Source organism: Rhinatrema bivittatum, chromosome 1 (genome assembly GCF_901001135.1).
Source record: "Rhinatrema bivittatum chromosome 1, aRhiBiv1.1, whole genome shotgun sequence".
Lineage (NCBI taxonomy): Eukaryota > Metazoa > Chordata > Amphibia > Gymnophiona > Rhinatrematidae > Rhinatrema > Rhinatrema bivittatum.
The window spans coordinates 274,320,806-274,347,694 of NC_042615.1; the positions used below are offsets into that span (position 1 = coordinate 274,320,806).

Consider the following 26,889-nt stretch of genomic DNA (forward strand, 5'->3'; position numbering starts at 1 on the left):
ATCATTTTCTTCAAGGTATTCAGATAGCTGTTTGTTTACGATTTTTTCCATGAGTTTGGCGATCATAGGCAAATTCGCTATGGGGCGGGAGTTGGCTGGGTCTGATAGTGATAGGTTGGGTTTTTTTAGTAGAGGTTTCAGCATTGCAAGCTTGAGTTGCTCTGGGACAAGCCCTTGTGCAAGAGAGCAGTTTATGACTTCTGCTATAGGCTTGGCAATGATATTTGGAATGGTAAAGAGCAGGTTGGATGGTATGTGGTCTAACGGGTGTGAAGAGGGTTTAATTTTCTTGAGGATGTTTTCTATTTCCAGATAAGATGTGGACTCAAAGGAGACTAGAGATGTGTTTCGTTGATGACCGGTAGAGAGTGAGAGTGGGGGGCGGAGGAATTGGCGCCGAGAGGGGCGCGATGAGGGTGGCAATTTTTTTCTCAAAGTAGTCGGCCAATTCCTTGGCTTTACTAGTGGCTTGGTCATCTGGAATGAGAGGTGTGGACAGTTTGGTGAGGGCTGATACGTAGGAGAACAAAGCTTTGAAATCGAAGATGAAGTGATGGATCTTTTTTGAGAAAAATTCTCTCTTTGCTCTGTTGATGACATTCCTGTAGGCATTTAGGCGGGATTTGTAGGCCGCTAGGGTTCAGGTGGAGGGATTTTTGCACCAACTATGTTCATGACTTCTGAGATACTGCTTGAGGGACTTCAGTTCAGGTGTGACCCATGGTTTCCTGTTGTCCTTATTAGGATGAAGTGTTTTTGTGATCGATGGGCAGGTTCATTTGGCTACTTTGCTGGTGATGTTGGTCCAGGACGAGGTCGCCGTGTAGGCGTCAGAAAGCTTGAGTTGAGCTAATTCGTTGGAGAGCTGCATACTAAGGAGTTCTCTGGAACAGGGTTTCCTGAATGTTACCGAGGTTATAGGGAAAGCCTGGGGAGGGTGATCCTTGATCTCTAGGACCGTGGAGTTGATCTGGTGATCCGACCATGGGACTGGAGAGCAAATTGGGTTGGCTGCTAGCGAGAAGCCCTCGTTTATGAAAATGAGGTCTAAAGTGTGGCCCGCTTTGTGGGTTGGACTGTTGACAATTTGTCTGAGTCCCAAATGGCTGAGTGCGGTGAGTAGGGTTTAGCAGTTTGAAGAGAGTGGCCGGGAGTCAACATGCAGATTAAAGTCTCCCATCAGGATGGCTGGTTTGTCCACATTGAAGTGTTTTGCGATGAGTTCAATGACCGGAGAAGGGTTGGAATCTAGTGTTCCTGGGGGGGGGGGGGGGGGGGGGGGGGCGTAAATTTGGCCAATTTGAAGAAACCTTGATTTAAAGAAGGCAAATTCTAAGTTAGTTGTAGCATTTGAGAGGTGTAGTGTTAGGCCTAGCCCTTTTTTTGCAGCTAAGAGCAGCCCTCCTCCTCTCTTTTTGAGTCTAGGAATTGAGAGGAGGTTGTAAGATTGAATGGGGAGCTGATTTATTAACACTGTGTCCGCGGGTTTCAGCCAGGTTTCTGTGATTGCACAGATGTCTGGTTTGGTTTCTAAAAGGTAGTCGTTGAGTATGTGACTTTTCTTGGTGATGGATTGGGCATTGAATAGAGTAAGTGAGAATACAGAAAGGCCAAGTATTTGGGTGACTGGTGATATCATGATGGGAATGATCCTCTGTTGACAGTTGGAAGGGAGAGCACTTGCTTTCGATTTAGGCGGACTGGCCAAGTGCTTGTAAATTATGGGAATAGCAATGGAGCGCATCTTGGAGAGAGTGGGAGGTGTTGATCAGGCAGGGGAGCTGGTGAGGAGAGAGGGTGGAGCGGCGATGGCCGGTGTGGGCAGGGGTCGATCTGAGCTGTGCTTGATTGATCCGCCTTGAATTGGAGAATAGAGTTCCGGTCGAGCTAAGGGGTCTGGCCAGGAATTAAGGTCCGTGGAATGCCGGATGGATGTGAGTTGAATGCTGGATGAATGCTGGTTCTGAGTGAATGCAGAATGAGTGCTGGAACAAATTGAGTGCTGGATGGAGGCTGGGAAGATAAATGCCAGAGTGAGTTGAAGCTGAGGTTGCTTGAGTGATTGCTGGACATGGTGACTGAAGAGATATTGGTTGGTCTGAGATCTGAGGCGACTGCTAAGGTGGGCAATTGTGATTGCAGCTAGAGAGGGGCTGCGACTACACTCCGGGGCTGCACGAAGGGGCGCACAAAGGGCCTGCCCCTTTGTCGTGCTCCTTTGGCGCACGATGCTCGGCGCACAGCACCTAGCTGCCGCGTTGATTTAAAGTCCAGTCGGGGCTGTCCCCTGATTGGCTGTTTGGCAGCAGCTTCTAATTGGCTCCGGAGGGAAGAGGAGGAAGCGGCCCAAGTCCCGAGTTGGGCTGCCTCATGGTCGGCACTGGCGGCAGCTGTGGGTAAAAGGTTTAAAAGGACTTACTCCGGCGAGTCTCTGGCGCCGAATGTGCAGGCCTGGCCTCAACTCCGAGCGCTCCGATCGCCGTGGTGGAAGAAGAAAGAGGGCTCTGCCTGACTGCCGCACTGATTTAAAGTCCAGTCGAGGCTGTCCCCCGATTGGCTCTTCGGCGGCAGCTTCTAATTGGCTCCGGAGGGAAGAGGAGGAAGCGGCCCGAGTCCCGAGTCGGGCTGCCTCGTGGTCGGTGCTGGCGGCGGCTGTGGGTAAGAGGTTTAAAAGGCCTTACCCTGGCGGGTCTCTGGCGCCGAATGTGCAGGCCTGGCCTCACCTCCGAGCACTCCGATCGCCGCGATGGAAGAAGAAAGAGGGCTCTGCCAGACTGCCGCGCTGATTTAAAGTCCAGTCGGGGCTGTCCCCTGATTGGCTGTTCGGCGGCGGCTTCTAATTGGCTCCGGAGGGAAGAGTTGTTTCAGCTTGCTCATCTACCTGAGATGCCAGCTCATCAACCTTCCATCCTATATTCTTGATGTCTCAACTCGAACACGTTATGGAGGATTTCAGCCTTTACCCCTTGAATATTAGCATTCAGTTTTGTGAACCATGAAGTGAAATAGGCTCGGGACAAACTTTCCTGCAGAGAGGAGCTGGAATCGCTGAAATGTTGTGCTGCCTTTTCACTGACCTGCACAAGCTCACTCTCAGCAGGCATCTTTTCTCCTTCCTCCTCCTCCAGTGCAATCACACTATAGAAGTACAGCCGCAAGTCCCCCACTTTCTTTTTTCACCGTCATCAGGGTTAAATTAGGGACTGTTTGTAAGCTGAGACTATAATTAAATTCCTTCTAGAGGTCCAGTAAGTTGGAAAAATAGCATGGGGTGAGAGGGAGTGATCTGTTTTCGCTCCCATCTGTATCGGTGACATCACTTCCTCCAGACTTTATATTTCAAATGAATTTCTTTCAAGTCTTAAACAAGACGAAAGCATTTCCTTTACAATAAGAAGATACAGGAATATTTCCCTTACATTTAGAAGAGACATTAAGAAGATATTACAGTACCCCAAAAGAGGAAGTAACTACAATAAGTTCAGTCAACTAAGGAGAGATGAGGCACACATGTGCATATGATATCTGACATACAACTTATGTACTCCACATAGCATGATGGCAAGAACGTAGGGAACCCAACTGAGAGCCCTGGACAGTAGCCCAGACTTAACTGTTATCCCATAATTGGATTGTAGCTCAGTATAAATTCTGCAATTAGATATATATAATAGGGAGGTTTAGAAGCAGTTCTTTGCACTGAGTAGCCAATCGACCCGATATCTGCCCACAATGACCACAGTGCCCGATGTGTCGCCATCTTCCCCATCAAGACCCTTCTTCGTGGACATTGCTGAGGATGAAGAGGGAAAGTGCCTACTGTAAATATTCTTTTAGACCATTCTCTTATATGGTCTTGTATATATGCTCTCTCAAATGGTATTGCTTTTATGTACATACTCAGCTATTTGCTAGGTTAAGATAAATCAGAATGCTTTGCTACTTCATTGCTGTTTACATTGCCTATAATTTCTGGGGAAGTGTTTGCTGTGAGTTATATTGCTGCTAGTTCTTATGTAGGAATAAAGTTCACATATATTCTTTTGTCAATTTGTCTCACTGTGTGTGCCTTATTTCTGCTGAGTCACACAGGGCAAGCATCCCATTCCATGGCCACATTACAGAAGTTTAGGGATAAGAAAGTCTTCTTTTCATGTGACAACTCAGGGTAGCAGAAGGCATTAACAGACAGTCTGTCACTCAGGTGCAAATAAGTTTTCAATCTCTTGCATGAATTTGCATTATGGTGCCTGCAGCTCAGCCTAACCTACTCAGCCTGCAGAATGGCACAGCGGATTCACTTTTGCCTTTCAGGGATCTGGCTTTAGTTACAGACAAGGAAGGATCAGCAACAGCAGAGTTATGGTGATTTTGAATGTGACATTATGGGAGCTGCTCCAAAAATCCTTAGCACTAGTGACCTACACTGTGTACAGCCAAGGCTCGAGGACAATGGAACACATCATGCAGCAGAGCGAACTATTTAAAAAAAAAGAAAAAGAAAAAGGCTCATATCAGAGAACCATGTGGTTGACTATATCATGAAGCCAGTGTCCTCCCATTTGGCTAGACTTGGATGACCCTTGCCAGTTTCTTGACAACAAAATTCATGGTGGGATGAACACAAGAGGTGGCCCCAATGCCCTACTGGAGGCAGCTGGTTACACATGATATTAGTCGAGTTGTGGCAGACTCTGCCATGGGAATATATGTTTTCTTTTGAAATATGTTGTTTTACACAGCCTTCACAATGATCGTTCTTGGCTTGCTGTGGACTGGTCACCTGGATCTGTTCCTGCTAGCCAAGTTCAAATTCACAGCTATTTTTAAGCAACACCTTGCAGCCACTGGTAGGAATGACAGCATCTTTGGTAAGCATTCTTTCAAGATAGGTGCAGTCACCAGTGCAGCAGAATGGGGTTTTCCAGTGACTTCAAACAAGAGAATTGAATGGTGGCATTGTATAGAATATACAGCCTTTGAGCAGGCAAGTCAGGTAAGAACATAAGAACTGCCAACAGAGGCCAAACCAGGCCACAAGAACCTGGCAATTACCCAAACACCAAGAAGATCCCATGCTACTGATGCAATTAATAGCAGTGGCTATTCCCAAAGTAAACTTCATTAATAGCAGTTAATGGACTTCTCCTCCAAGAACTTATCCAAACCTTTTTTGAACCCAGCTACACTAACTGCACTAACCACATCCTCTGGCAACAAATTCCAGAGCTTAATTGTGCATTGAGTGAAAAAGAATTTTCTCTGATTTGTTTTAAATGTGCTACTTGCTAACTTAATGGAATGCCCCCTAGTCTTTCTATTATGTAGACTAGGAAAGATGTTATCTTAGCTCTGTGTTTGATCTCTTAGAAGACCAGCCATGGCAGCTCTATGTGACTACCTTTTTGTGACACTTCAAAGCAGATTGGTTTGCATTCAAGAACTGTAGGTATAGATTGTCAGTCACTCATTTGTCATGAGAGCTGACCAGCGGGCAGCTGGGAGATCATTCAGGCGACACCTTGACATTTTAAAGAAATGCATGTCATCTGGATGGATAAGGGTGGCATGAGATGGGAAAGGATTCTCGCATGAGGCAATAGGCTGACATCTTAGTACAACTGGACCTCCTCATTCTTCACTTCAATGGTAAAGATTTAGGTTACTTCTCCTGCATCCATCTAACAAAGAGAATACAGGACAACATTTTTATCTTGTGGTCAATGTTCCATGACACAAGGTGGTTGTGGTCAGATATTATCCCCAGTCTATGTTGGCCTTTGGACAAATTTTGAAATAGGGACTTAAAGAAAGTGAGCCAACAGATAGGGTTTTAGTTAATGCATCACAGTGGAGTGCAAATAAGGTACAAGTAGCTGATGGTGGATTGTCCTGGGCGATTCAGTAAGGATGCAGTTCACTTGTCTGACATGGATATGAATATCTTTAATAATGATATGCAGAAAGCTATAGAGACCATGTTGGAGATGGCTTAGTGGACAGGGCTACAGCTTGGTGGTGGAGGTGGTGGTGGGGGGGGGGGGGGGGGGGGGGGGGGGGGGGTTGTAGGATAATGGGGCATTGCTCCTTTCTCAGTCAGAGTGCCCAAGCCAATGGTGCAGTAAATTCTGCTGGGAAGCTGCAGGCTTCACCAAGTGGGACTGCTACACTGATGGAAGGAGGGTCAGAGATCTCCCCCAAGTCCCTTGCAGGCTGGTGGCATGGGAAAGGCAAAACAATGCAGCAGAGGGGTCATGTCGTTTGTTAAATGGCCTAGGGTGGTATGGTGAGATGAACTAATGGGAAAGCCACAAGGATGGGCAAGTAGCTGAGAGAGTCAGGCCTAAAGCAGTTGGCCCAACTGGCTCCATAGCAGGCACAAAGGAAAAATGGCCTTGCTGATCCATGGTGGGTCAAGGAAAGAGGTGCATATTAACACTGGCTTTAGCTTAGGTTGTTGTTGTAACCATTGTATTACAACTGAAGCCCTGCCTGGTTCAATTATGTGGCATATGCATTTCTAGGGCATCGGCAGGGGAGTGGGGAGTGGGGGGGATATCTTGACTGCTTACATTACTATGTTCCACACAGGAAACTTATAAACAGGTTAGATAGTCTAAGATATAAGTACTAAAGCGGAAAATTTGTTGGAAATTAGATGTGTAATATCCATGGACTGCAGCAGTAAATAGGGTAGGCATCTTTCCTTGATTCATCTGATAAGGCCAAGAGGAAGAAGTGAAAATGTTGGGATTCAACTTGGATTACAAACAACATACGTAGTTATATATAATTTCAAAAAACCATACATCAAAACTTAAACTCCAAATGTAGAGAAATTAGGAAATAATTTAAAATGGAAGCAGTGCATGGAAGATCTTTGGCATTTGGCAGAATTTCTTTTGTACTTCATTTGGAATTCAGAAACTGAATTATTTGGGAAATAATATTTATAACTATTTATTCATCATTGCAGCACGTATGCACTTTATATTCTGCACAAAATTGCACTTTATATTCTGCACAAGACTGCACTTGCAGAAATTAAATAAGAAATTTAAGAAAGGATTGAAAACTTGGCTCTTTGAGCAAGCCTTTGCAGTTAGTCCATAGATTAATGTTTTTAGTATGGCTTAAATCTGTATACTAATTGGCTTGTATATTTAGATGTTTTAATGTTCTATTTTATTTGTATTACACCATTATGATGTTGTTATGAACCTGCTGCGGAGCTAACCCCTGCGAGCAGGCATTTTACCCGTTTCGCTACTTTTCCTTTTGCGGCACGTTGCCGCCATTGTCGGGCCTCCCGCGCGGCCGGAGCCACGGACTTGAGTTTCCCTGCGGCCCGGAGGCCGCCCTGTTGGCTCGTCTTCACGGCGGCCAGAGCCGCGGACTTCCTGTTCCTCTTCGTGGCTGGAAGTCACCACCTATGTCGCTGATATCTTTGCAGCCAGGAGGCCGCAGAACCGGGCTGGATTGGCGGCTGGAGCCGCCCCCAGGGTCCCCTGCAGCGGCTGGAGCCGCTGCCGTCATCGAGGCCTGCTTCTCAGGCCAGCCCTGTCTCCTGCGTTGAAGACATCGGTGCAGGCCGCTGTCCGTGGTCCTGCACAAGCTCCTGCTTCCTTCCTTAGGCGCCGGCGCGTGCCTCTCTACAGAATTTAAAGGGCCAGCCACAGGAAGTGTGCTGGCCCCACCTAAGGAGCGGACTTCCTGCCTAGCCCTATAAAAGGGCTGCTCCATCACTTCAGTCTTCGCCTTGCATCGGAGTTACTTTACTCTGGAGGTTCCTGCCTGCCAGAGCTCCGTCAGGTCTTCTATCTTCTCCATGGAGTTCCTCGTCTCATCTGTTCCTCGTCATGCCATGTCTTCGTGCCTGAGGTCCTTATCCAGGTGTCCTGGTGTTTCATCTCCTGGTGTCCTGTCCTCCTTGGTGTTCACGTCAGCGCTCCTGAGCCATCTGGTCCTGTCCGGCCTAGCTCCCTCGGATGACGTCTTTCCCGAGCGTGGAGTGGCCTACAGGTGGAATTTGTTCTTGTGCTCCTGAGCCGTCATGTCCTGCCAGCCTCCGTGGTGCCTCGGACGACTTATGGCTCCGTCGTCGAAGTTCTGCCTTGGCTGGATTCTTCCCTGCGCTCGTCCCGTTCTCAGGTGGTCCGTGACCAGCCTCCTCGGGCTGTGTAGGGCGCGCAGTGGGACAGGGCGGTCCGCGACCAGCTCATTGGGTCCACCCGTGAAGGTGGGCTGAGTACGGTGCCCTGAGAAACAGTGCTAATATCCTCCTGCCCAGCTTCTTGTCTTGTTTGGATTTAAAGTTCCTTGTCATGTCTGCCCTTCAGCATCATGTCTCTGATGCCACCACATCGACCCGGGTCCGGGATGCTGTCGCATCGACCCTGGTCTGTGATGTCTTCGCATCAGCCCTGGTGTCCTGTCTTTATAGCCCTGGTGTCATGTCTGCTACAATCCTTGTCTTAGATGCCGTTGCATCCACCTTGGTGTCATGTCTTCACCTTCGTCATGGTGTCATGTCTTCATGTCAAGGCCCGTCTGCCCTCATCCTCAGGCCAGGCCGGCTGCTCCATGCCGTTCCAAGTGGCAGGTCAGAAAGGGCTTGGAATGGTCGGAGGACTATTCACATTCCAACATCATCTTTATTTATTTATTTAAATTCTTTTAATATACCGATGCTCAAGAACAGGTCTTATCGTACCGGTTTACAATAAACTAGGGGGGTAAACCAGTTAACATTGAAAGCGAAAGTTACATTACAACAGGGAGTGTGAAACTGGGGTGTTGGAAAAAAGATATATTAACAATTTCTAAATGTAGAGCAGAGCATGTAAGCATAGAGTAATTGCTTACATGGTAGGAATTATATACAATTTACACACTTATATACAATTTACACAATTTACACAGTGTAGTCAATTAGGCAAGTTATATGAAAGGGCATTTAGCAGAAACAGTTCCTTTGTGTGGTGGAAAGAGGACCCGACCGTGGGGTGTAGGACCGTGTGGGTGACTATGAGGCTTCTTCAGGATATGCTTGGGCGAACAGCCAAGTTTTTAATTTTTTTCTGAATGTGATGTGACAATGTTCCTGGCGGAGATCTGGCAGAAAAGAATTCCAGTGATGCGGGCCGGCAGTTGATAGCGCTCGTTTATCAATGGCATTGTGTATAGCGGATTTATTTGGGGGTACCTGGAGGGAGTCTCTGTATGCAGATCTGGTAGGTCTTGCTGAGGAGTGTGGTTTGAGGGGTATGGTGAGTTGTCGAGAGGATTGCTGAAATATGGTTTTGTGAATGATGGTCAGTGTCTTGAAGAGAATTCTGTGGCGAATGGGTAGCAGGTGAAGTATTTTTAGAATCGGTGTGATGTGGTCCATACGGCGAGCGTTTGTGAGGATCCTGGCTGCAGCGTTTTGCAGCATTTGCAGAGGTTTGGTAGAAGAGGCCGGGAGACCAAGCAGCAGCGCATTACAATAATCAATCTTTGAGAATAGTATGGCTTGAAGGACTGAACGGTAGTCATGGAAGTGTAGGAGAGGTCTTAGCTGTTTTAGGACCTGTAGTTTGTAAAAACCTTCTTTAGTGGTGTTGTTAATGAATGTTGTTGTTTGAACATCTGTTGTTGGCCTTGGGAGCTTGCAGGCCTGGCGGAGGGTAAGACGGTCTGCCATAGTGGAACACGCCGTCAACCCTCGGCTCGGCCCTGGATCCGTCTGGGGTCGGGCTAAGGCCCAAGGGCACACTAAAACACCCCCGTTCACGAAACAGATGTAACCATGAATGACGGTATATAAAATCTTTTAAATAAATAAAAATTTAAATTAAATGATTATAAAGATTGAGGAAAATCCTATTTATGATTCTCCTCAGTTCTTATCACAGTTCCATAATTTTTCTTTCAAATATATTTCCTAATGTCTTTCTATTTGGCATTTAAATGTTGTTGTATAGTACAATATTACCACATCTGCTTTTTGTGTTTACTTTTGCAGTGATTTTTTGCTTCCATTCTAAAGTCAATATTCAGTGAGCCTGTAAGCAGTAAAGTTATCCGAATAATTTTAACCAAATATTCAGCAGAACTTATGCAAATGAAGGGATAACTTTAAAAGGAGCGCACGTGCATGCATATACATGTGTATGTGTGCACGAGCATATATGCGCTGGAATTTTATATCATATGCGCTGTTATGTGCGTACTATTTAAAATATGCCTACCGTAAGTATGCTCCTAATTTTAAGCAGTTACTCGAGCAAACCTACTTCGCATATCTTCCATCAGACTTTGCTGGCTTTAGTACTCATATGTAGGCAGATTTTAAAACATAGTCACATAAGAGACATTCCCAGTTTTTCAAATTAGTCCATCAGTTTGCCCAGTCACTATTGAGTTCTTCCAGACTCCTCTGGTTATCTTGCATGCTCTCTAGGTATCGGCTCAGCTTTCGGGCAATCCTGGAATTATATGAAGACATCTGAGGGGATCTCGATCCGATCACTGAAAGGTCCCAAGCTGTGCCTGGCCTCACCAAACTGTTGACCACCCTGCATTTCACGGCAAGCGGCTCCTTTCAAACCACAGTAGGGATCATGGGGGAAATGTCCCAAAGCACTTTCTCACGCTGTCTCGACCAGGTCATTGAAGCAGTAACTGACCACATTCCTCACTATATTCAATTTCCATATGACATTCAGGACTTGATGGACTTGAAGAGAGGGTTTTATGCCTTCGCACACTTTCCCAATATTGTCGGAGCAATCGATTGCACTCATGTGGCCATCATTCCACCCCGTCAGAAGGAGGAGATATACCCCAACACCTGCCTATGTGTTTGTGGCTAATGGCACCCAAATGGGGGGTGGCTGCGGGGGAGGAAAGGATCAGGGGTATGACAAGTGGCTTCTACAGTCATGTATGCAGGCAATTGACCCTGGCCATGGCTTTTTATCCCCATGCTTTAGAGCATGGCAAACTTTGATGCCAACAATACACGTCAAGTAAAGCTCACTATGAGCAGGCACTATATTTTATTTTATTTATTTATTTATTTATTTGGAGATTTTTATATACCGCGGTACGTAAAGGTCTACATCACCTCGGTTTACAGTAAACAATAACTTAGCACAAGGCTTTACAAGTAACCGGTTATACAGTAAGTGAACAATAAATAGCAACAGGTTTTACATACAACAGTTAATAGTAATGTAAACAATCAACTTCAACAGTAGGTGACAACTTTATACAGGAAAACTGATTTTCGAGTAGAACTAATTTTAAGGTTAGACATCGTCTAACATCGTTAGACATCGTCTTCATTTGCAAAATGGCCCCATTCCTATCCTCCCTTTGGCAGGTATTTTAATGTCTCATGTGATTCACAAGTTTCAACTGTCTACACTGCCAGCACAGCACCATTATGTGTGGTCCATCACAGAGGTGTGAAGAAGATTGTCACAGACTGTTTCTGTACAGGCTCACACACCTATACTACAAGCAGTGTCCTGTGAATGTTGGTGGCCTGCCATTTTCCCTGTGTGTGGGCTCTCAATTGGTTTTCTAGGAAAGACAGACTGCACATCTGCCACGGACATTTGCATTCACACCATGAGGTACGGCTTTTGCAGGTAACACAGGTGTGGCAGTTCTTATATATCTCCTCAAGGTTGGCGGGCCACTAAACACCAGTAGCCTTTGCTGGGTTGTAAGGGCATGGTACACAATAGTTCCAATACCCACATCTGATGTAGTAGTCGTGAGCAGCTGAACTACTTAACACTACAGCTAGCCTGCACATATACTGGCCTACAACAATGTGATAGGCACTTAGGCTACACAAATCATCCTTAAAGGCTTGGCAAAGTTAGAGGCTACCTTATACAGTCTTACTGGATGCTGTGGTTTGCCACTCACATCTGCAAGTGTCAGTGCTGTGATTGATGCCTTTAATCTGTCATTGCTGCAGAAGATTCTAGGTATGGTTGCAGGACCTGGCTTCTCACCCCCATTGCATTCTCAACACACCAACAGAGAGGAAGTACAACGAAGCCTTCTATACTACCAGATGTGTCTTTGAATGCACCTTTGGACTGCTCAAAAGTCGCTTTTGCTGTTTGGACAAGACGGGTGGAGCTTTAATGTACGCTCCACCTAAAGTGGCAAAGATAGTGCTGCTCTGCTGTGAATTTCATAATGTTTCTCTACGCCACAGAGTACCAATGGAGATACATCCAGATCTCCCCCCCCAGATCCACCATATCACCCTGCATGATACCAGGAGAGCATGTTGAGGGGCAGCTAGCTTTAGAAAAACCTTACTGAACGCTACTTTGCCTGATAGGCCTCACATACTACTTCCCCTTCCAGGGGAGGTAATCGAGAAGCATGTTAGCTGTTCCTCTCCACGCTACCATCTTTCTTTCTCTCACAGCTTCCAAGTGTAGGTCACTGTGTAAGAGAAAACAAGTATGCCTACTCAGCATTTGTCTTGACAATGCAGCAGTACACGGTACTGCAAAAACTGTGGTGCCAGTAAAGGTTACATCAAAGACATGTTGTTGCCACCATGTGTTCTGCCTGATAGTGACACTAAAAGAGGCACATATTGCGTGTGGGCTACCTAGCATGGTGTGCCTTGCCTGCCCTTCCCAGTGGACCCCATCCTACCACTCACAAGTGTGTGACATAGGCCCACCAATGTCCTGCCACCCCAGATCCTCCTGGAGCATCGAGAGCATCAGATGTAGAAAAGCTATAAATTTGAAATAACTCAGAACCTTAAGAATGCACATGTGAAAAGTATAGGTACACAGGTAAAAGTTTCAAAATATGCATGGGTTGTAAGTCTAAAAACAAAAACAGGTCACCCCCACCATTTCACAAAGCACTGCTTGTTCCTAACTCTCCCTTTTACCTTTAGAACCTTATCAATGCGGTATATTCTATCCTGTCGAGGTTTGACTTTCAGTAATACTTCAGGATAAAAAGAACCTTGACCTCACCATAATCTTGTATCTTGTACACTGTTTTTTGCCCCTTGTTTAAGATGATAGTTATTATAAATATCTCATCTGTCCATGTTTGTTCATAACCTTTTTCAAATTTCCCTTTAGTTTTTGAGAGTTTAACATGATCCCCCCTCTTTAAGAAAATGGCTTAGCAGGTTCATGCTTGCTGTTATTGCCATAGATTACTTTCCAGAACCACAGAGAGTTTGAGGCAGTTACATCGATGGGGTGGGCCTGTATTGTTCTGTGAAAGCTGTAGTTATAACTATTCACAAAAGCCTGAAGCACATCTTCATATCGAAAAGTGTTGTGCGATGTAAAGTATCACCACATTTTGGATTTTAAAGTCCTGTTAAATCTCTCCACAACTGCTGCCTTAACATCATTGTTGGTCACAAAATGATGAACACCTTTGTATTTTAACAAATTCTTCACAGAGCTATTTAAAAACTCTTTACCCCTGTCTGTTTGTATTTTATTGGGAACACAGCCGCCTTTAAATATACTTTCAAGTGCCTTGGCCTCTTCACGACCTGTTTTTGTTTTTAGACTCATAACCCATGCATATTTTGACAAAACATCTATAACCATCAAGGTGTATTTATAGCCATTGTTATAACTGGACAAGGTGGTCAGGTGAACCAGATCAGCCTTCCATTGCGCATCCATATCTGACAATATGGTTTTGTTTCTTTTAAAATGTATCCTAGCAGGTCTATGTAACGAATACGCATCTTTATCTGTAAGCCATTCAGTTAGTTGTTTTCTGGTCACTGTTTCATTACGTGCTTTAGCAGCCTGAAAAAGAGGATCTATTCCACTTAAACTTCCTACAGCACCAGGTTCATAGTAAATAGTTGGTTTTGTATGGCTGTAAACACAGAGGTCTGTGTTTTAAAAGAAATCTAAATCCTTGTTTTATTTACTTTTGCAGTTCCCCAACCTCCAATAGCCAACACCCAGTTAATTATCCTTTTAGTATACTACAAAAGATCTGCTCAAATTTCACTCTGCAAGGATAGGGGCCATTGCACATGAGTATCTATAGTAAGGGGAGGAGGGAAGGGGGAGATTCTCCCTGTCACTGCATACAGAATGAGAAAAAGTTTCCTGCCAGGGCACAGCTAGTAACTTTTAAAACAGAGGGGCTAGAAAAAAAACCCTACTTCGGCTCTGTCATCAATAAAAGTAACAGGGACATTTCTGATGACATTCTATGGGGTGCATTTTTGGGTGTGGGTTGGGTTTGTGTTGTACTTCCGGTGAGATCATAAAAAATGGTCAGAGTCCATAAATTATGTTGTCATTAAAAAGCGACAGGGCCTTTTCTGATGAAGTTCTAGGGGAGCGTATTTTTTGGGGGTGTGATGAGGGTTGGTCTTCCGGTGATGTCATACCAGTGACATCATAGGGGGTTTGGTTTGGGTGGGATGTGGGAGGGGGTCACTCCATTCACATCTATGGGATGGGAGGAGCATGGGTGGGGTTAGGGGTGGAGCTAGGGGCATGGCCAGGGGCTGGGGGCATGGACAGAGCAGGAGGGGTGGGGTTTGGGGGGAGGGGTATAGGCAGAGCTACACCCATTCACTTCTATTGGCATGAGCAGGGAGTGGGCAGGGCTTAGACTGGAAGTGAACGCTGATTGGCTGACATCAGTTTTGAGTGACAGTGTACCCGACTGAGAATTTTTTGAGGGACAGTGGGCAACTTCTTTTAGACTGGGTTCGGGAGGTGAGGGGGAGGTTGGTGTGGGATGCAGCTATAATTGTTTTGTAAATGCAGGGAGGAGGATCAGGATGGAGGTTTCCCTTAATCAGCTATTTCCTTTTAAAAAATACAGAAGGGGATGGGAGGGAAAACCATTGGCTGCTGTTGACAGCTTATTATTTTGTGACGCAGGGAAGGTAGATGAGAAGAGGGACTGGGGTTCTGGAATTAAAGTTGCTGATTTTCAGTGATGGCAGGCTGTTTAGCAGGGGTGAACCCAGTCACACTGAGATCCATATTCATGAAACTAATGAGTGTCCAAATTATCTGGATAACTTTAGCCAAGTATACTCAGCTGGAGACTTGTCCCACTGAATATGCAACTTAAAATTTATCCAGATATTTTAACTCGAATTACTGTGCCCCTTACCAGCTTATTGAATATGGACCTCACAATGTTTAATTAACTAAAAGGACAGCAATGTAGTTCCCAAGCATAAGTGGCAACTGGAGAGAGACCTGGGAGTCCTACAGCCCATCCTATGAAAGAGAACTAGGACAGAGGGGCATACATCTCCATTTCATTCTTTCTTTATATTCCTGTCTTTCTCAATACCATTCTTTTTTTCTCTTTATTAATTTCTTCATTATTCTTTCCAATTCAGTTTCATTTTACATAGATTTTACAGTATGTCTATGGATCCTGCAATACAGGAGAAATCCTTAATGACATTCAGAAGTATTCCAAATGGAAATGAATTTAGTCAATTCAAAATTCCTAGCAATCTGTTATGCGCCAAACCCCGTCCTCCCTCACCTCCACTCTGTTCAATCAAATGCATATCCCAAGAAAAAAAAAAAGAGGAAAATGCAAGAAAGCTCATATCAGTTTCAGCTTTAACCAAGAATATGCAAAAACTCCAAAACTGTTTCCATTCATCACCACCGACTTTCTGCAGCATATCAGCCCATTTTCTTCTGCATTACTATGGCTCCATCTGCTCAAGGTGCAAGCTGTAGAGCTGTGGGGCTGTGGGGCTGGGTTCTTGGCTCTCTGGTGAGTGCTGAGAGCTTCCAAAGTTAAGCAGAGCCGGGGCTGGTGTCATTAGCAATGCCAGTTTGCTTGCAGTGCGGTCTCAGCATATCAATTTAGAACAAGTTCTTCAACGGACCTTAAAATTAAAATGCAGGCTAGAAAGGCAGCTCCTGAATAGAACAAGTGCACACAGGAGTGATGGAGGTGATGAATAGTTTAGCTGAAAACATCCAATGCAAATGTGCTACTCAAACTGGTGTGTACGAGTCCTAGATCTGGCAAATATTTTTCTTGAATTGAAAATGCATTACTGTATACAATTTGCAACTCATTAATCTCTCATCACCTGCCTCCCTTTCTCTTCTCACTTCCATAACTTACCTGCATTCTCTGTCTAGCTTCAATCCCCCTTCCTGTAAATGTCTCATCTCTCCTATGATTCTTTTTTATACTGTAGGCTTTCTCAAGTGTTTGCTTTTTCCTGTACCTCCTTGTAGGTCCATGTTGATTTTCTGAAGTAAAAGATAGAGGAGGTCGATATTCAAAGTTTTTGTCCAGCTAACTTTTGAAGTTAGCAGCACAAAACGAGATTTGAATATTTGCCTTCGGTGACTAGCTACATTTTGTCCAGGTAACTCATTACTCACACAAACTCTAGCCAGATAAAAATAAATAGTGATGGTGGCATTGCAGGGCGAGGTTACATTTCAGCCTGTAAATGCTGATATTCAGCACTAGCCAGATAAAATTAGCAGGGTAAGTTTGCTTGGAAAAATTACCTGTCCTAAAGTGTTGAGGTATGTAAGACCCTGATGAAGCGCATAAAATGAGAGAAGTGTCTGATGCCTGTTTATGAGCTAAGCACCAGTCTGACATGAGTTAATAAAAGCAGCAATGGTCAAGCAGATGGTGTAGTGGACCTGGCCCAGGCAAAGGCTGCATTTCTCAAACTGGACAGGGAAGGAAACACATAATGACAAAATATATTTTCCCCTTTGCCTCTTTCTTCCACAAACCAATAGATGCCTCTCTTGAACCCACACTGAGGGATAAAGAAGGGTCTTGCATGAAGAGTACCATCAACCACAACCAAACTTTTATTTCTAGGTTACTAGTAGTCAGAGTTGAAAAATATTAAAATTCACTGATACAATCAAGTTTCAGCTTGGAGTTAGCAGCAAAAGCAATAGCAACAACAAAATATTCTTCCTCTAAAACAGTTTAGATCTCACTATTCACATCGCCACACAGAATTCCTCTCAGTAGTGGCCCATCCATCTAATTCCATTGTTCACATAAAGCTTTGTTCACTAAAATTGGTATCATCATAATCTTCTCTGGGCTATTACCATTTCTTTCCTCCTTCCCAGAAACTTCCCTCAAACTTCTTGGAACTTCCCCTTGGGGAGAAAAAGCCCTCTTCAGCCTCTTGGACCATTCCCTTTCAGGGAGGAAACTCCCTCTAGAAGGAGAGACTTCCTGGGCCTGTTAGCTCCAGCTGAATCCCTGCACCACCTCTTTTTTCTATGAGAATATTTGAATGCAAAAATGAATATGAGTGCATGCGTTTTTTAAAATAAAATATGGATTACGTGCAGAATGGTTATTTACGCATGTATGTGACAAGTTTTTTTTTGTTTTTTTAATTTGAAAACGGTTTTTATTGTTTTGTCAATAGATCAAATACCAAACATGAGAGAGAGACGTGACACTTCGTCCCTCTCCCCGAAACAGTGTCAAATAGTACAAACCATCAAAAACCTCAACTTCCCACAGAACCCATGTGTTCCCAACCCCGCCAACCCCCCGCCCCCCATCCCCCCCCCTTGTAATCCCTCCCAAGGCCCCTTGGAGTCAAGAAAACAAAACAAACCTGGCTAGCACCCATTCAGCGTATATGGAAACCAGATATGTCCACACTGAAGAAGGTATCTCCACTCAGTCCAGAAGGTCTATGGAAATCAGTCATTGATAATCGAACTACGCACCGTCTGCGGTAACGACCGTGACAAGTTTTAAAATTCACCTTTAAGCATTTTTCACTCGAAACGCCTATCACAGCTTAAGCTAGATTATAAAATCTCTGGGGACATGGAAAATACTTGTGGTACTTGAATGTAATCTACTTTGAAGTCACAGACCAATCATGAAAGATGGAATATAAATCAGAAATTAAATTTTAAAAAAGGGTTAGATGCTCTTCTTTTTTTAAATTATATTTTTATGAATCTTTACAATAATTAAACAAAGGATACACTTTGTACAAGAAGTAGTTATAGCAGCAACAAGAATTAATTTTAAAGTAACATATTCAATATCAAGAAAAAAAGAAAGGAGATACATTCAATCATGTCCCCTTAACGTTACTCTTAAACCTCAAAAGGAAAAATGGAGAGTATTTTCTATCATTAGAGAAGTTTACCAATATACTTAAAAAGAAAAACAAAGATAGGTGGACCGACACAATTTCCTCCCCCCCCCCCCCCCCCAAATATTAACCTATGGTATTATTCTGCCTTCTTCTAGCTAGGAACTGCTTCAGGTGTGCTGGAACAAAGAAAACAAAAGTATTATTTAACATCTTTAGAATACAACGACATGGATAGCGAAGTTGAAATTTCGCCCCAATTGCAATTACTTCGGGTTTTAATAGCAAAAACTCTTTTCGTTCCGAATAACATGATACAAACAATACAGCTCTGTCTACTACCTCCAAATCTGAATTTTCAAGATACTGGGTCAAATTAAGGAAATCTGGTTTTATATCTCCCATCTTTTGCACATTAGCTACTCTCTGAGTCAGAAAGCTTATCTTCTTGAATGGAGGTATTTTTTCTTCTGGGAGTTTTAAAACCTCTTTAAAATATATTTTTAGTGTAATCAAAGGTATTTGATTACAGATCAGAATTTGAACAGAATTCTTATGTTCAAATGTCTCAAGTAATTTTCAACTGCTTCCAATATGCGCGATATGATGGAATTTTCATGAACAAGCCCTCCAGTGGACGCCTGTAAATTTTTTACATCCAATTTAATTGCTTCCATAGATTGTGTCTGCTGTTGCAGAACTGAACAGTTCTCTTTTTTTACTGAGTCCATTTTCTTTTCCAAACTACCCACCTGGAGCGTTTGTTCCCGTAGCAGTTTCAACATACCTGCCATAATCTCCCATAGGGAGTCCATTGTAACCACCTCCGGTTTAGATAAATCTTCAAACTGCAGATTTAATATTCCAGAGCCTCCTCTTTCTGCTCTTTCCTCCTCTGCGAGTGATCCAGCGCCACCAAACGCTGCTTCACTCCTGGGGTCCAAGAGCACCGAGGCTCCCGAGGCAGTGAACACTTCCAGGTTAACTTCGAGGATCCCAGCTGACCCAAGGCGTCCGGTGACGGCAATACCATCCCCCACTTCTACATCCACAGAAGTTCCCGGTGAAGAAGCTGATGGAGGTGTCTAGGGTTCGGCAGAGACAGTGTAACATCCCCCGACGACAGTAAGTCTCCTCTACTTACTCCATCAATGGGGCTTAACCCTGGCGTTATCTGTATCGGCACAGTGTACTGGGAGATCAAGCTCTGCTCAGGGATATTAACAGGCTCTGCTGGGTAAACCCGTACCTTACCTTTACTTTTGTGCGGCATATTGAAGAAAAAGCAACCCGGTCTTTAAAAAAAACCAACAGGTATTATAGGAATTCTCTATAAGAGCAGTGCCAGCACAACCGTTCAAGCCGCCATCTTGAAGACTCTCCCAAGGTCTAGATGCTCTTCTATTTCCTCTAGATTTTCCAATCTATCCAATCCTGAGGTATCTCCCTATTTTAACAAAGTTAGTTTTCCTCATCTTAGAATGGACCATCACCACTTGTGCTCTCATACTGAACCATACCAGATGATCATCCACTATGAAATCTGAAATGTTGTCATCCTTAATACCAGAACAACTCCTGACCAGCTATAAGCATCCCAAAGCATCTGCTCTGCTTCATGGAGCTTACATATGATTTTGTGCTACTTTGTTTCCCTGTACTCAGAAACTCTGAAAATGAATTTTCCATTCTGCATTCCCCTTTCTTGCCATCCCTCAAGAATATAAAAAAACAGTGTTGTCTATAAAGAACATATGAAACTGCTGCATCTGCTCCTTTTCCTGAGGGCCGCAGGGCAAGATTAATCATCCACAGCAATTTTGCGGAAGCCAAGGACTTGCCATTGTGGATACACTGGATGGCCTTGAAGAATATTGAGCTGATGCCCACAGTCATTATATTGGTGCAGTATAGCTTCTGCCCTTCATGAGTGACTGCTTTTGACCATTTTTACCTCATTGATAGAAAACTCCTCAAACAGGGTGCTTCTGCTAAATGGATGCTATGTGTGGTCATCACAAACATCTTAGAAGCACTGTGCTCTCACAGTATATCTGTGTCAGCTAGAAAGCTTTCCACATCACCAATGGTATCGTCTACAATAATTGAATTTCTTTCTCCAATATATACAACAATGCTTATAGGCGGCTTCACCATGGCCATCATCAAGGGCAGTTCTAGACCAGGGTGTAAGGTGGTGTTCTGAAGCACTGGCATAGATGGCCATATCCATCTCTGCACACTAGGCCTCTCCATGGATCACTGCCAAGCCCAACTTCAGTCTCTCTTGTTGGACTCTGTTTTTCATACAATTAATTAGAAAATTGATCTCTCTGGTCCAAAACTGGGCAATTGGCCATCCTAATCTTCTGAGATGTCATCCAGGTAAATGATATCAAAGTTGTCCAGCACATCCCAGAAAATTTAATTTACTAAATTCTGGCAAGTTGCAGAATCCAAATGGCATGGCTAAAGTGTCCATATCAGGTTTAAAAGGCTATCTTCCATTTATCTTCCTCTTAGATCGATCCAAGTCGTATGTTGTTTGTAGGTCTAGTTTGGTAAAGATTTGAGCTGAATGCAGGTATTCAAATAATTCATTAATTAGAGGGAGGGGAAACAAATTTTGAATCATAATTAAATTTAGCACCAGATAATCAATGCATGAATATAGGGACCTAGGCTTCTTAAGAACAAAGAAAACTGGAGCTTCAATAGGTAATGTTGAGGGTCTAATGAGCCCTGTCTCCAGATTCTCTCATAGATATTTATGTAACATTTTACGGGCCACTGACAGTAACTGCATAGGAGCTAAGTGACACCTCTTAAACCCTGGAAAAGTTTATAACACTGGGTTCATCCAATGGGGACCAGATATCATCTGGGAGGCCCAAGGGGGGACTTATCTAAACAAAGGGTCAACATCTTTATTGTAATTTAAAAAAAATAATAATTTATTGCAAAAACCAAATTAATGTCCAGTTTCAGAAAAGCAAAAAATTAGATTTTTGCAGGATATAGTCTATAGGAGAAGGTACAGAGAAGGGCTACCAAAATGATAAGGGGAATGGAACAACTCCCCTATGAGGAAAGACTAAAGAGATTAGGACTTTTCAGCTTGGAGAAGAGACGACTGAGGGGGGATATGATAGAGGTGTTTAAAATCATGAGAGGTCTAGAACGGGTAGATGTGAATCGGTTATTTACTCTTTCAGATAGTAGAAGGACTAGGGGACACTCCATGAAGTTAGCATGGGGCACATTTAAAACTAATCGGAGAAAGTTCTTTTTTACTCAACGCACAATTAAACTCTGGAATTTGTTGCCAGAGAATGTGGTTCGTGCAGGTAGTATAGCTGTGTTTAAAAAAGGATTGGATAAGTTCTTGGAGGAGAAGTCCATTACCTGCTATTAGGTTCACTTAGAGAATAGCCACTGCCATTAGCAATGGTTACATGGAATAGACTTAGTTTTTGGGTACTTGCCAGGTTCTTATGGCCTGGATTGGCCACTGTTGGAAACAGGATGCTGGGCTTGATGGACCCTTGGTCTGACCCAGTATGGCATTTTCTTATGTTCTTATGTTCTTAAGAAAAACAACTCTTGAAGGAGGAACAAATAGTATCCAAAAAAACAAATAGACACAGATGCAGATCAGCTCAAATACCCCAAAGGCAGTTTCTCCCTCCTCAATTGTTCCTTCAGTGTCTCTACTACTACCCCTAGGGTCTTCGGGGTAGCCTCCTCATATCCACTCCACTGGGCTTTCTCCCCAGCTCCACTCCTACTCCTCTCAAGGATTTGAGTCCTTTTAGAAGGGCTTCCAAATCTCTCAGCAGACTTCTCGCCCACTCCACTTCTTTACACTTGGAAGGGTATAAGCAGTTTTACTTCCTCATTTCAAGTCACTGGTTCATTTTAAACCTATAAGGGCTCCTTGGTGAAGAATCCCCTCTTCTTTCTCTATCTTTTAACTTCACACACTTCAACCCATCTCAGCTCAGCTCTCTCTTTCTGTGCCTCATGCTAGAAGCACTACCACCACCCATCCTTCAAGGGAAAAGAAGGAAAACACACCTCTTGCTTCTTCAGAACACAGATAACACCAGCTCTTTGCACTCTTTTTGAATCTCTTGGTAGAGAAAATACTCCAGAACTCATTCGCTGTTGAAACCCTAGGCAAGGTTACAGCCTTCCCCTGCCAATAAGAACAAAAATGGAGACCCAATAGAGGAACCATTTTTCCCACACACCTTTACAACATACACAGTACATAAAACATAACCAAGTATGTTGTAACATGGTCATCCATTATTCTCCATCCAATATGCCAACTATGGAGCAGTATCAATCTCCACGGTTTCTGCACTCAGCACAGAAATGCATCTAGAATTCAAAATAGTTAGATAATTGCCACCACCTATTGATGAAGTGGTAAGACAACATATCACATAATAGTACACATCAACCTCAGCATTTTCTTTTGTCCAAGAAAAACTTCACAAACCCATTACACATCAAAAATATTTCACATTATAGGCCTTAGAGGGTGAGTCCAAAAGCCAATGTCTCTGTACCTTTCATTCTTCATCATTTGTGATCTGAAGAACATCACTCACTGGAGCAAATGACTCCATTCACAAACTTCTAACTTATCACATATTATCCATAACCCTAACAACTCTGCAGCTCCTCCCCCAATATGGCTGGTAGAAGAGTGACTAAAATCGCTTTTCTATCAGCCACATGGGAGGACTGGCAAGGTACTCTACTTCTTTACTGCCATGCACTAATCGCCTGTGGGGAGAAACAGCATTAGCCCTTTTCCAGTAAGCTCTCAGAGGGAGAGAATATTTAAGGTGACTTTGAGGGAAAAGTCATCATCCATACCTTAATACATCCTGCAATAGGAACACATTAGCCAATGGTAGCTCCATATCTTCTTATTCTAAAACACCTTAGTAAAAAAATAATTTTCAAAAAAACCATGAAAGGACAGAGTTCAAGAATTTTGGAACCATTTTTTTGTATTGTCTTCGTATTTTTTTCCACAATTTTGTAGGTTTTGATAGTTTTTTCTTCATTTTGTGACATTTTTTCAACAATAACCAACTTATATCAAATTCAAAATGAACTATGTTATAACATTCTGTCAGCTTCTTTAACAATTCTTGGGGCTTTTTGTCTTCTTGCCCTTTTGATCAGGCAGATTATCACCTCTGGGGAAACTACTCCCCTAAACAATTCATATTGGGGTAGATTTTCAAACCGCGCGATTTGGCGTACTTTTGCTGGCGCATCAGGCGCAAACAAAAGTACGCTGGATTTTAGTAGATACGCACGTAGCCGCGCGTATCCGCTAAAATCCTGGATCGGCGCGCGCAAGACTATCGATTCCGTATAGCCGGCGCGCGCCGAGCCGCACAGCCTACCCCCGTTCCTCCCCTCACCTTCCCCTCCCTTCCCCTACCTAACCCACCCGCCCGGCCCTGTCTAAACCCCCCCCTTACCTTTGTCGGGGGATTTACGCCTCCCGGAGAGAGACGTAAATCCCCGTGCGCCAGCGGGCCGCTAGCGCGCCGGGACGCAACCTGGGGGCGGGTATGGAGGGCGTGGCCACGCCCCCGGACCACCCCGGGCCGTAACCACGCCCCCGGGCCCGCCCCCAAAATGCTGCCGACACGCCCCAAAACGCCGCGCCGACCGGGCCCGCCCCCGACACGCCCCCCTCAGAAAACCCCGGGACTTATGCGAGTCCCGGGGCTCTGCGCGCGCCGGTAGGCCTATGTAAAATAGGCGCACCGGCGCGCAGGGCCCTGCTCGCCTAAATCCGCCCGGATTTAGGCGAGCAGGGCTCTTAAAATCCGCCCCATTGTCTATAACTGTGAGTGTCATCTTCAATAACAACAGGAGTGACTAACATCAGCACCTGAAAAAACAGGTAAATAAAATTTTTTTTCAGCTTCTTCATGATACCACTTTACAGTAAAACTATTAACACTCTATTTTCCCAAATATATGTACCTTTACACATTTATTAACCTTATTACTTTTGTGTTTCAGGAATCAATACACATGTTGCAGAGTATCAGATAATATTGCACATTAAACCTTTTCAAAACTTAATCTACTGTCCTTAAATTCTCATTCTTTTCCATACATCTGTCTTTTCTTTGTCTTTATACTGTCTTTGTACTACTTTTCTTTGTCTTTGTACCGTATTCAGTTCTGGAGACTATGTTCAGTTCTGGAGAATGCGTTCAGTTCTGGAGACAGTATCTCAAAAGGAACAGAGACAGGATGGAGGTAGTCCAGAGAAGGGAACCAAAATAGTGGGGGGTCTCCATCAAATGACTTACGAGGAGAGGATGAAAGACCTAAATTTGTATTCCTTGGAGGAGAGGAGGTGCAGGGGAGATATGATACAGACCTTCAGATACCTGAAAGGTTTTAATGATGCACAAACAACAATAAACCTTTTCCATTGTAAAGAAATCAGTAGATCTAGGGGTCACAAAATGAAACTCCAGGGAGGATCACTCAGAATCAATGTCAGGAAATATTTCTTCACAGAGAGGGTGGTGGATGCCTGGAATGTCCTTCCGGAGGAGGTGATAAAGACAAAAACAGTGAAAGATTTCAAAGGGGCATGGGATAAATACTGTGGATCCCTAAAAGCCAAGGGGTAGATTTTAAAAAAGTGCGCCTTCGCGTACTTTTGTTGGCGCACCAGGCGCAAACAAAAGTACGCTGGATTTTAGTAGATACGTGCGTAGCCGCGCGTATCTACTAAAATCCAGGATCGGCGCGTGCAAGGCTGCTGATTTTGTGCAGCCAGCGTGCGCCGAGCCGCGCAGCCTGCCACCGTTCCCTCCGAGGCCGCTCCGAAATCGAAGAGGCCTCGGAGGGAACTCGTTTTTGCCCTCCCCTCACCTTCCCCTCCCTTCCTCTATCTAACCCACCCCCCGGCCCTATCTAAACCCCCCCTACCTTTGTCGGGGGATTTACGCCTCCCGGAGGAAGAAGTAAATCCCCGCGCGCCAGCAGGCCGCTAGCGCGCTGAGACGCGACCCGGGGGCGGTTCCGGAGGGCGCGGCCACGCCTCCGGACCGCCCCGGGCCGAAACCACGCCCCCGGGCCCGCCCCCGAAACGCCGCGCCGATCGGCCACGCCCCCTCGAAAAACCCCGGGACTTACGCGAGTCCCGGGGCTCTGCGCGCGCCGGCAGGCCTATGGAAAATAGGCGCGCCGGCGCGCAAGGCCCTGCTTGCGTAAATCCGGGCGGATTTACGCTAGCAGGGCTTTTAAAATCTGCCCCCAAGGATGGAAATGAAGGTGCTTGGGGGTAACTTGCTGGTGTGGCAGTTACTACCCTTAAGCAATAAGCCTGATACTTTTGATACAACTCCAACACTGTTCTCTGCTTCAACTACATGAGGAAATGGAGAATTGGACTCAAACAGCAACCAACATGGGCCCTTACTTTGATGGTCTGGGAAACTGATAAGTATGGGAGTGTCTTGTATGGCATAGCAGATACTACCAAAAGCTTGCTGGGCAGACTGGATGGACCATTTGGTCCTTTTCTGCCATCATTTCTATGATTCTATGTTTCAGAAGTTTTAATACAGGATTCTCAGAACAGGTAAGTAAAGGTTAGCATGTTACTGTATCTAATACAACTCAACATTTACAAAATATATATCAGAGATCTGAATTTGAGTGTTAAAAGTTAAGTAAACTCTGATGTTTGATCTCATAATTTTCTGTCAGGTAATTTCTTGCAGATGTTGATAGTCTCTGAAGAGCTGGACCAGTCTTAGCTGGGCTGCACTTTCACGGTAGCCATTCCCCCATCACTTGACTCTCACTGCTGAAGATCCTTAAAGTGACCTGTCTCCCTATTCTCAAGTAAAATACATTTTAAAAGACTGTTTATGAGGACTTCCAGCAATGACACAGGGCTGAGCAGAGGTTGCAGCTTGGAGCTCCTAGGAAATTGTCAAGATTCACTTGCAAACCACACTAAATAAAAAGAACCAACACTAAAAATATTTGAGGAAAAAGTCTCTTAACCCAATGGACAATTTTATCAAAAAATTGGTAGAAATGACAAACCAACAGAAGAAAGAGGCAGGGGGAAAAATAATTGCGCAAGAAGGAGAAAATGGCGCCGAAAAAATGTGTCTCTCTATTGACAGTTTATACTGTTTCAGCTCAGTGTGTTTGAACAGTGTTATGTTAGAGGAGCTGCTCTCCTCCCAGAGACCTGGGCCTGGTCTGGTTATCCTCACCTGGATCCCAGCTCTTATTCACAAGTCCCTGGTTATGCCCTCTGAGCCCCACCTGTCCCGCAGAATCCTGCCCATACAGCATACTCTCCTTAGGGCATTTAAGGTAGACCAAGTATCTAGCCTGGTCCTGCATAGGTAAATAGGGGAATATTAAGGGCACTGCCTCACATCGTTCCATTCCACTCATTATTTTATAAAGCTTAATCATATCCCTTCTCAGACATCTCTTCTCCAAGCTAAAACATCCAAATCTCTTTAGCCTTTCTTCATAGGGGAATTGTTCCATCCTCTATCATCTTGGTCACCCTTCTCTGTACCTTTTCTAATTCTGCTAAATCTTTTTGAGATGCGGTGACCAGAACTGCACACAATAGGGATGTTCATTCGTTTGCAACGAAATAGGAAATAGAGACGATATTTCCTATTTCGTTGCATTTCGGAGGGGGGGGGGGGGGGACGAAACAA

At 44.4% G+C, this 26,889-nt stretch overlaps 1 pseudogene; it reads right to left on the reverse strand.

Annotated features, from left to right (window-relative positions):
• Nucleotides 1-19,931: 19,931 nt before the first annotated feature.
• Nucleotides 19,932-20,438, reverse strand: LOC115094575 (annotated as a pseudogene).
• Between the last annotated feature and the right edge of the window lie 6,451 nt (nt 20,439-26,889).